An 11,081-nucleotide genomic window follows, 5' to 3' on the forward strand; every position below is an offset into this window, starting at 1 on the left:
ACTCTCATAGACCAGTGGCCATCTGAATTATCACAAATTTTCTGCAGCATTTAGCTGTGTGGCAAACTGGTTAGGAACAGGAATCTAAAAGTCTAATCTAAAATCTAATGGAGTTCAAATCCTAGTCTGATCACTGCCAGAGAGCAGGACATTGGGAAAGAGACCCAACTATGCCTCCATTTCCTCATGTTCAAAATTTAGATAATAACACCAATTACCCCATTAGAACATCTGCTACCACATCAAGAGTGTAGGAAATTTAAAGGGAATAATACTCAAAGTAATCACCCCATGGAATAGGCTAAATCTGTGTTAGACACCATTAGTAAGCATCCTCTCCACCTAGAAATTCTTGCTCTGCTTTCTGTACTTTCTTCCAATTCTCTCCTAATTCTTAAAAAAAAAAAAAAAAAAAAAAAAAACACTTCACCTTCTTACACTAAGATCCACTTCCTTTCTCAGCAGTCATTTGAAAAGCTTTTTTCCACCAATGTTTTCATCCTTCCTTTTACCTCCCTCATTTTCTCACCTCATATTCCCTCTAAATTTTTTCAGCTCAGAAACAATCTAAAACTTTGAGACTTACATAAAGTAAAACTTATTACCTTTGTGTGTCAACTATAACTACCCCTGTTCTTATTAGTCATCAGCTCCCTGGCTTATTAGTCCCCAGACATACCAGACACATTTGAGTCTTAGGATCTTTTTACTTACTGTTCCCTCAGCCTGAAACATACTCTCCCAGATAGTTACAGAGTATAATTTTTCAATTTTTCAAATTATTTTTTTCCAAGTAAATGCTTCTCAGGAAAATACTGCTTACATCTCCCTATTTTAAAATAGCAGTCCTTAGGTCAAGGAGATGAGTCAAAAAGAATGTGCTTTGCATGTGGCAACTCCAGGTTATAGTACCAATTCCACATGGTCCACTGAACACATTTTAAAATGCCCCCTGAGCACTGACAGGAATAACCACTGAGCACCACTGGGTTGACCTCAAAGTGAAAACTAAATGAAAATAAAATGGCAACTCCTCTTTAGCCTTAGCTCTATCTTCTGATATTCTATAACTTTGTTATTTTGCTTCTGCATATTCTCTTCAAATTATAATTTCTATAAGATATAGAACTGTCTCTAGGGTTGGAGAGAGAGTAGAGCAGATAAAGCACCTGCTTGCCTGCAGCCAACCATGGTCTAGGCCCAGCACCACACATGTGACCAGGAGTGATTCCTGAACACACAGTCAGGAAGTGTGAACACCAAAGACTGTGTCCCAAACTCTGTTCATCAGTTCCCCAGCTCACTGCCCAAAATGAACTTTGATTTTTTTTTCCACACTGAGGTTTCATTATTTGCAACATCATGGATGTTGATGTTTTAGGAATAGGATGCTATCAGATTGCCACTCGTAGTTTGTTAACTGTCCTCAGTGCTCAGACAAATGCCTGTAAAATAAAAAAATAAATAAAACACTCAATAAATATTTATTTGATAAATGAATTCTACAATTTGCATTTTCTTTCTCTTTGCCTAATCTGCTGCTGGAAATAATCTACTAGTCCATCAAATTTGTGCCACCACAGATTTGATTCCAAATGATTCCCAGGAATAACTATATTCTGGTAATGCACAGATTAATAAAATCCTAATCCCTGGAAAAAAAATAACTGGTATAGCAAAGGAAGTCCACTTGTATAGAAATCATATTCAGACTGAATATTATTATAGGGCCATATAAAGGAATTTATGAGAGCACAAATAAAGTATTACTCAATACCTTGCAATTACATTGGAAATGACTATACTAAGAAAACAAGTTTTCAGTTCAGGCTTAGAAGGAGAACACCGCATAAAGTGGACAGAACATGTGGAAGGAGAAACAAGAACACAGCACACAACAGTTTTGAAAATGGTAGTGGTAGCGGACAGATTTGGGTACATTGAATGCTTACTATTAAATGGGATGATTTTTCTAATTTCTCTCTATGATGTTATTAGCCAATAGAAATGTCACAAAATTTTGTTTACTGACTTCAAATTCTACAACTTGCAAAATTCCCTTTCTTTTTTCTTTTCCTTTCTTTCTTTCCTTCCTTCTTTCTTTGTTTCTTTCTTTCTTTCTTTCTTTCTTTCTTTCTTTCTTTCTTTCTTTCTTTCTTTCTTTCTTTCTTTCTTTCCTTCTCTTTCTTTCTTTCCTTATTTTCTTGCTTTTGCTTTCTTTTTCTTATTCTTTCTTTTATATTTTTTCTTTCTCTCTCATTTCTTCTTTCTTTCTTTTTTCTTTTTCTTTTGCATTTGATTTTTCTTTCTTTTTCTCATTCTTTCTCTTATTTTTCTTTCATTCTCTCTCCTTTCTTTTTTCTTTCTTTCTCTCTCTTGGATGGACTGGAGTGATAGCACAGCAGGTGGAGCATTTGCCTTGCACACGGCCGACGTGGGTTCGATTTCTCTGTCCCTTTAAGAGAGCCCAGCAAGCTACTGAGGGTATCCCACCCACATGGCATAGCCTGGCAAGCTACCCATGGCATATTCGATATGCAAAAGACAGTAACAACAAATGTCGCAATGGAGACGTTACTGGTGCCCACTCAAGCAAATTGATGAACAACAAGAGGACAGTGCTACAGTGCTTTTCTCTCTATCTCTTGCTTTCCCTCCCTCCCTCCTTTCCTTCCTTCCTTCCCACCAGCACTTCCGCTTTGAAAATGTGCTCATAGCCAATGCTGGCGTGGATGTGGGGGAAAAGAGGGATGCTCCTTCACTGTTGGTGGGAATGCCAACTGGTCCAGACTTTCTGGAAAACAATATGGACAGCCCTTTAAAAGCTAGAAACTGAGCTTCCATATCACCCCACAAAAACACTTCTGGGAATATATCATGAGGATGCAAGAAAGCACAGTAGGAATGACACCTGTAAGTATATGGTTGTTGCATCACTGTTCACAATAGCCAAAATCTGGAAACAACCCAAGTGCCCTAGAACAGATGACTAGTTAAAGAAACTTTGGTACATCTACACAGTGGAATACTATGCAGCTGTTTGGAGAGATGAAATCATGAAATTTGCTTATAAATGGATAGACATGAACATGCTAAGTGAAATGAGTCAGAAAGAGAGGGACAGACATAGAAGGACTGCACTCATGTGTGGAGTATAGAATAACATCCCATGAGGCTGACACCCAAGGACAGCACATACAAGGCCAGAAGGATTGCCGCATAGCTGGAAGCCTGCCTCATGAGTGGAGGGGAGAAGGCAGATGGAATAGAGAAGAAAATGATGGCTGGAGGAATCAGTCGGGATAGGAGATGTGTGTCGAAAATAGATAATGGACCAAACATAATGACCTCGCAATGTCTGTGTTGCAAGCCATAATGCCCAAAGTAGAGAGTCAGTATGGGGAATATTGTCTGCCATGGAGACAGGAGAAGGGTGAGAAAGTGGGGGCATATACGTATTGGGGAATGTGCACTGGTGGAGGGATAGGTGTTTGATCATTGTGTGATTATAACCCAAACATGAAAGCTTGTAAATGTCTCATGGTGATTCAATCATTTTTTTCTAATTTTTTTATTAGTGAATCACCATGAGTTACAGTTACAAACTTATGAACTTTCATGATTGCATTTTGTTTACATCCCTCCACCAGTGCCCAGTCCCCTCCATCAGTGTCCCCAGTATCCCTCGCACCCTCCCACCCCATCCCCCCACCCCTTTTGATCTCTCTCTCCTTTTGGGTGTTGTGGTTTGCAACAGAGGTATTGTGTGGCCATCGTGTTTGGTCTATATTCTATTTTCAGTGCACATCTCCCAGCCTGTGTGGGTCCTCAAACCACACTTTACCTGGTGTTCCCTCCTCTATGTGAGCTGCCCCATCCTCCAGCGTGTGAAGCCAGCTTCCAAGCCTTGGAGCCAACTTCCTGGTACTTATCTCTACTATTCTTGGGTGTTAGTCTCCTATTCTGTTATTTTATATTCCACAGGTAAGCGCAGTCTTTCTATGTCTGTCTCTCTCTTACTGACTCATTTCACTTAGCATGATACTTTCCATGTTGATCCACTTACATGAAAAATTCATGACTTCATCTTTTCTAACAGCAGCATAATATTCCATTGTGTACATGTACCAAAGTTTCTTTAACCAGTCATCTATTCTAGGGCACTCGGGTTTTTTCCCAGATTCTGGCTATTGTAAACAGTGCTGCAAGGAACATTCGAGTGCAGATGTTATTTCAACTATACTTTTTTGCCTCTTCGAGATATATTCCCAGGAGTGGTATTGCTGGGTCAAATGGGAACTCAATTTCTAAATTTTTGAGAAGCGCCCATACTGTTTTCCAAAAGGGCTGAACCAGTCAGCATTCACACCAGCAGTGAAGCAGGGTCCCTATCTCCTCACATCTGTGCCAACAGCGATTGCTTTTGTTCTTTTGGATGTGTGCCAGTCTCTGTGGTGTGAGGTGGTATCTTATGGTTGTTTTGATCTGCATCTCTCTGATGATTAGTGATGAAGAGCATTTCTTCATGTGCCTCTTTGCCATTCGTATTTCTTCCTCGAGAAAATTTCTGTTCATTTATTGCCCCATTTTTTGATGGGATTAGAAGTTTTCTTGTTGATTCCAACCAGTGCCTTGTATATCCTTGATATTGACCCCTTATCTGATGGGTATTGAGTGAATATTCTTTCGCATTCCACAGATTATCTTTGTATTTTGATCACTGTATCTTTTGCGGTGCAGAAGTTTCTTAATTTAATATAGTCCCATTTGTTTATCTCTGTTTCCACTTGGTTGGTCAGTGGCATGTCATCTTTGAAGATACCATTAGCTTCAATGTCGTGGAGAGTTTTGCCAACCTTGTCTTCAATGTACCTTATGGATTCTGGTCTGATGTTGAGGTCTTTAATCCATTTAAATCTGAATTTTGTGCATGGTGAATGGTCGAGACCTAAACCCATTTTTTTGCAAGTGGTTGTCCAGTTATGCCAGCGCCATTTGTTGAAGAGGCTTTCTTTGGTCCACTTCACATTTCTTGCTCCCTTATCAAAGATTAGATGTTTGTACAATTGGGGTTTTGTGTAGGGATATTCCACCTTGTTCCATTGGTCTGCAGATCTGCCTTTGGACCAGTACCATGCTGTTTTGATTATTACTGCTTTATAGTAGAGTTTGAGGTTAGGGAGGATGATGCCTCCCATCGTTCTTTTCCCAAGAATTGTTTTAGCTATTTGTGGGTGTTTATCATTCCATATGAATTTCAGGAGTGTTTGCTCCATTTCTTTGAAGTTTTTCATGGGTATCCTTAGAGGGATCGCATTGAATCGTACAATGCTTTGGGGAGTATTGCCATTTTGACAATGTTCATTCTTCCTATTCATGGGCGGGGAAAATGTTTCCATTTTCTCGTGTCCTCTTTTATTTCATTGATTAGCGTTTTGTAGTTTTCATTTTAGAGATCCTTGACCTCCTTAGTTAGGCTGATTCCAAGGTACTTGATTTTCTGGGGCGTGATTGTGAATGGGATTTTTTTTAATGTCACTTTCCTCTGTCACGTTATTTGCATATAGGAAGGCAATGGATTTTGGGGTATTGATTTTGTAACCTGTGACTTTACTGCACAAGTCTCTTGTTTCTAAGAGTTTCTTGGTAGAGGTTTTAGGTTTCTCTAGGTATAGTATCATATCATCTGTGAATAGTGAGAGCTTGATTTCTTCCTTCCCTATCTTTTCCCTATCTGTCTTTTTCTTCCCTAATTGCTATTGCAAGTACTTCCAGTACTATGTTAAACAGAAGTGGTGAGAGAGGACATCTTTGTCTTGTTCCTGGTCTTAGAGGGAAGGCCCTAAGTTTTTCTCCATTTAGGATAATGCTGGCCATAGGTTTGTGGTAGATGGCTTTGACTATCTTGAAGAACGTTCCTCCAAAACCCATTTTGGTGAGAGTTTTTATCATAAAAGCGTGTTGGATCTTGTCAAATGCTTTCTCTGCATCTATTGAAATGATAATACGGTTTTTATCTTTGCTTTTGTTGATATGGTGGATTATGTTGATTGATTTCTGAATATTAAACCATCCTTGCATCCCCGGGATGAATCCCACTCGGTTGTGGTGTATGATATTTTTGATAAGTTGTTGAATTCTATTTGCTAATATTTTGTTGAGGATCTTCGCATCCGTGTTCATTAGGGATATTGGCCTGTTGTTTTCCTTGTTAGCGGTGTCTTTGTTTGCTTTTGGTATTAGGGAGAAATATGCCTCATAGAAACTGTTTGGGGGACTTCCTGTTGCTTCACTTTCCTGGAAAAGCTTGAGGAGAACTGGTAACAGGTCCTCCTTAGAAGTTTGGAAGAATTTGCTAGTGAATCTATCTGGGCCTGGGCTTTTGTTTTTGGGGAGATTTTTGATTAGTTTCAATTTCCTTGATATGGATGGGTCTATTAAGGTTTTCCAAGTCTTCTTGGTTCAGTCTTGGGAGGTGGTAGGAATCTAGGAATTTATCCATTTCTTCTAGGTTGTCTTGTTTCGTGGTATACAGATTCTCAAAGTAATCTCTGATGATCTTTTGAATTTCAGTAGTTTCTGTTGTGATGACCCCTTTTTCTTTTCTGATTCGGCTTATTGGGGTTCTCTCTTTCTCTTTCTTTGTGAGTCTTGCTAGTGGTTTATCAATCTTGTTTATTTTCACAAAGAACCAGCTCTTGGTTTCATTGACCTTTCAGAATGTCTTTTGGGTTTCCATGTCGTTGATTTCTGCTCTAAGTTTTATTATTTCTTTCCTTCGGCTGGGTTTGGGTTCCATTTGTTGATCTTTTTCTAAGGTCTTGAGCTGTGACGTCAGGTTATCTATGTAGGCCCTTTCTTCCTGAGGAATGCTTGCAAAATATAAATTTTTCTCTTAACACAGCTATAGCTGCATCCCATAGGTTTTGGTAGTTCATGTCTTCATTCTCATTTGTTTCCAGTTATCTTTTGATTTCATCCTTGACTTTCTTCACGACCCACTCATTGTTCAACATTGAGTTGTTTAATTTCCAGTTGTTTTATTTGGTTCTCCTTGTCTGCATGTGATTAGCCTCTATCTTCAGTGCATGGTGGTCTGAAAAAATAGTTGATAAAATTTCTATCTTCTTGATTCTATTGAGGTATGTTTTGTGACCCAGCATGTGGTCTATTTTGGAAAATGTTCCATGGGCCTGGAAAAGAAAGTGTACTCTTTCTTTTGGGGGTGTAGGGCCCTGTATAGTTCTGTTATCCCTCTCTCTTCTATTTCTTCCTTCAGAGCCAGTGTTTCCTTGCTGAGATTTGTTCTTGTTGATTTATCCGGAGGTGACAAGGCAGTGTTGAGGTCTCCAACTACTATTGTATTGCTGGCGATGTCCTCCTTAAAGTCTGCTAGCAGTTGTTTTAAGTATTTAGCTGGTCCCTCATTAGGTGGATATACATTTAAGAGTGTGATTTCTTCCTGTTGTACATAGCCCTTGATAAATAGAAAATATCTTTCTCTGTCTTTTCTGATCTTTTTCAACCTGAAATCTATGTTTTCAGATACTAGTATAGCCACCCCAGCTTTTTCGAGGCAGTAGTTTGCTTGCAAGATTGTTTTCCATCCTTTAACTTTGAGTCTGTGTTTGTTCTGATTGTTCAGATGTGTTTCTTGTAGGTAGTAGAATGTTTGTTTCAGTTTCTGGATCCATTTTGCCACTCTGTGTCTCTTGATGGGTGCAGTTAGACCATTGACATTGAGAGAGATTATTGTCATGGGGTTTTGTGTCATCTTTCTATAAGGGTTTGTTGCACTTATGGGTGTTTTATTTCTTGTCTTACAGGAGCTCTTTTAGTCCTTCTTTCAAGTTTAGTTTTGAATCTATGAAGTTCCTGAGCTGTTTTTTTATCTATAAAATGGTATATCTTTCCATCAAGTTTGAGTGAGCGTTTGGCTGGATAAAGTATTCTTAATGAGGCATTCATTTCATTGAGCTTTTTCACTATATCCCACCACTGTCTTCGAGCTCGGAGGGTTTTCTGTGATAGGTCTGCTATAAATCTAGAAGGTGCTCCTTTGTATGTGATTTCTTTCTTTGACCTTTCTGTTTGAGGTATTGTGTCTCTATCTATGGCATCCACCATTCTAACTATGATATGCCTTGGAGTGCTTTTATTAGGATTTCTTTTAGCTGGCACTCTTCTGGCTTCTTGGATCTGGATGCTTGCATTCTCTAACTCTGGAAACTTTTCAGCAATGATTTCTTTAATTGTGGTTTTTTTCATTGGAGTTGGCTCCCTTCCTTCCGGTACTCCAATGATTCTAATGTTGTTCCTCTTGGAGTCATCTCCTAGGTCTCTGATTCGCCTTGGAACTATTTTGAGGTCTTTTCGAATTGTTTGTTGTTGCCTGTATGATTTCTGCTGCTGATCTTCAAGTTCCCTAATTCTGTCTTCTGCCGAAGACATTCTACTGTTGAGGGCACCTATTGAGTTTTTAAGTTCATCTATTGAATCTTTCATTTGTGACATTTGTTTTTGTAGTTTTTTTATTTCTGCTCTCATTTCTCCCTGTATTTTCTCAGCTATCCGTTCCCCCATTTCTTTCACTTCTTCCTTTAATTTTCTGTATGATTGTTCCATTGATTCTTTGAATTCCTTGAACATCTTCAGCATTTCATCTCGACATTCTTTGTCGAAAAGATCATATTTGTGGGTACCCCCTGTTGAGGATTCAAACCTCTTTTCTTCGTCCTCTACTCATAGTGGAGATTTCCATTTTTTCCTATAGAGGTAAAACCTTTAAATTCATTGGAACTATTCCCACTTATTGCCAGAAACAGTTCTGAATAAGATCGACAATAGTCAACCTTCTCCTCGTTTAGAGTACGTCTTTCCTCTTGGACATTATTCCATGACTTATGATAGGCATCTAGTGCAACATTGGAGGAGATGTTGTTTCCTATAGGGCTGTATGCAAATTCTTAAATACACTTGCTTTTTGGTGGAATTGGAGTCAACCAGAAGATTGTTGTCGTGTTGTGTTTGAGGTATCCAGAACGCTTTCCACAGAATTAGATAGTGAAGGTTGGGATGGGAGTACAGAGTTGGGAGTGGAAGAAAAAACTGCGGCCCTACGAAAGGCTCCAGGATTCGGGACTGGGACAGATCCGAGCCGCGGGGGCCACTGGAGTGGGGCAGCGCCAGCCCAAAACTCCAAGTGGTCCCGGCCGCTGGAAGTCACGCCCTCGACCCACCCTCGGCGCCATCTTCATGCCACAATCCACAGAGAAGCGGCAGGCATTCTGGTGAGCAACGCGGCCGGGAAAATGCTCCGGACCCGAGTCGGGGCCAGCAACACCGGGGGGCCGGAAGGAGGAGGTGCCGCCACCACACCTTCTCCAGATGGAACCCTGGCGCCACTGAGCAGCAACTAACACGGCTCCAGGATTCGGGACTGGGACAGATCCGAGCCGCGCGGCCGCTAACGCGGCCGCGCGACCTTTCCTAACACCTGAGAACATACAATCTTTGAATGGAAAACTAATTATCAAATGCCTCCTTATTAGGGTTATCTTTTTTGGGGATATAACTTCCACAACAATAGTGAGTTTTGTGTTGAAATATGGAACTTAATCATGGTGAAGAGAAAATAAAGTGAGGTTCATCAGCTATACAGTTGGGGTGGAGGGCGGGGGGTATACCGGGGATTTTGGTGGTGGAATATGGGCACTGGTGAAGGGATGGTGTTTGAATACGGTATAAATGAGACATAAACCTGAGAACTCTGTAACTTTCCACATGGTGATAAAATTTAAAAAATAATAATAAAAAAAAATAAAAAATAAAAAAAAAAAAGAAAAAACTGCGGCCCTACGAAAGGCCACGCCCACTTTTGATGAGGCCACGCCCCCACAGGAGGCCACACCCCCAGCCAGTCCCATTGTTAAAGTCTGGTTCACAGATATAGATGCAGTTGCTGGGATGGTACTGTCAGTGGGCTTTGGGGGATGCTGGGCTGGACGGGAAGGGAGCGCGTCGCGATCCACCAACCTGTTCAAAGAACTGGCAATGTTGACCTGATTCAATATAATTAAAAAAAAATAAAGTGTGCTCATGCATTTAATACTATGGGACGCCAAGCATAAGTTCCTCTGACCACTGAAACCAGATGATCTAAAGGCAGTGCTCACAAAACTCAGCTCCTCACTCCTGGAGATAGCAGTGATCTGTAAGGAGTCAGAGATAGGGGTGGGGGTGGGGAGACAGAGGAGAGGGGGGGGGAGAAGGTGAGAGGGTCAGAGAGAGAGAAAGGGGGAGAGACAGAGACAGAGAGGGAGAGAGAAAAACACACACACAGCACAATGCGAAGAACCCCTGTGTCCCTAAGGGCCACCTTCAGAGACAAGTCCTGGAGCTTCATGAGTACTCAAAGAGCACTGGCTCCCCAATGTCAGCTCTTAGAGGGTTTAATTAGAATTAAACCCACAGCTAGGAAGACCAGCAAATAGGCTCCTTTCAGAAAAATATTGAGTTTCCTCGTGTGTGCCTTCGGCTCTGCCATGAAGTAGATAACATGGTAGAAAGGACTCAGTCAGCTTCAGCCCTTCAGGACACCTCCACAGGCCTCTGAGGTCTCCAGAGTTGGGTAATCCTGGGGTGTTCTCTTGACAACAACCCCCCAAATCAGCACCACAGGTGTATAGTGCTCACCTTTGGGAGGTACCTGGGTGCTATGGAGCAGCTTAGAGAAGAGTGTGAAGATATTAAATCTTTACAAAAGAAAGAGGAAATGGAAGAAGTTTTGATGAGTCAGAGAGAGAGAGAGTGTGGAAAGTACTGTGAAAAAGAATTAGCAGGCCTGTGTGCTAGTACAGCAGATGTGGCTCTTGCCTTGTACAAAGCTGACTTGAGTTTGATTCCTGGCACCCCATTTAGTCGCACAAGCACTACCAGGAGTGAGCCTGTGCAGAGATAGGAGTAAGCTCTGAGCACCATCAGGTGTGGCCCCCAAACAAGAATAAAAGTAATAAATTTAAACACATAAAATTAGCACTCTTTAAAGCCTGAGTGCTTTTCAGACCTGTTTTTTGTTTTGT

This window comes from Sorex araneus, chromosome X (assembly GCF_027595985.1).
Source record: "Sorex araneus isolate mSorAra2 chromosome X, mSorAra2.pri, whole genome shotgun sequence".
Lineage (NCBI taxonomy): Eukaryota > Metazoa > Chordata > Mammalia > Eulipotyphla > Soricidae > Sorex > Sorex araneus.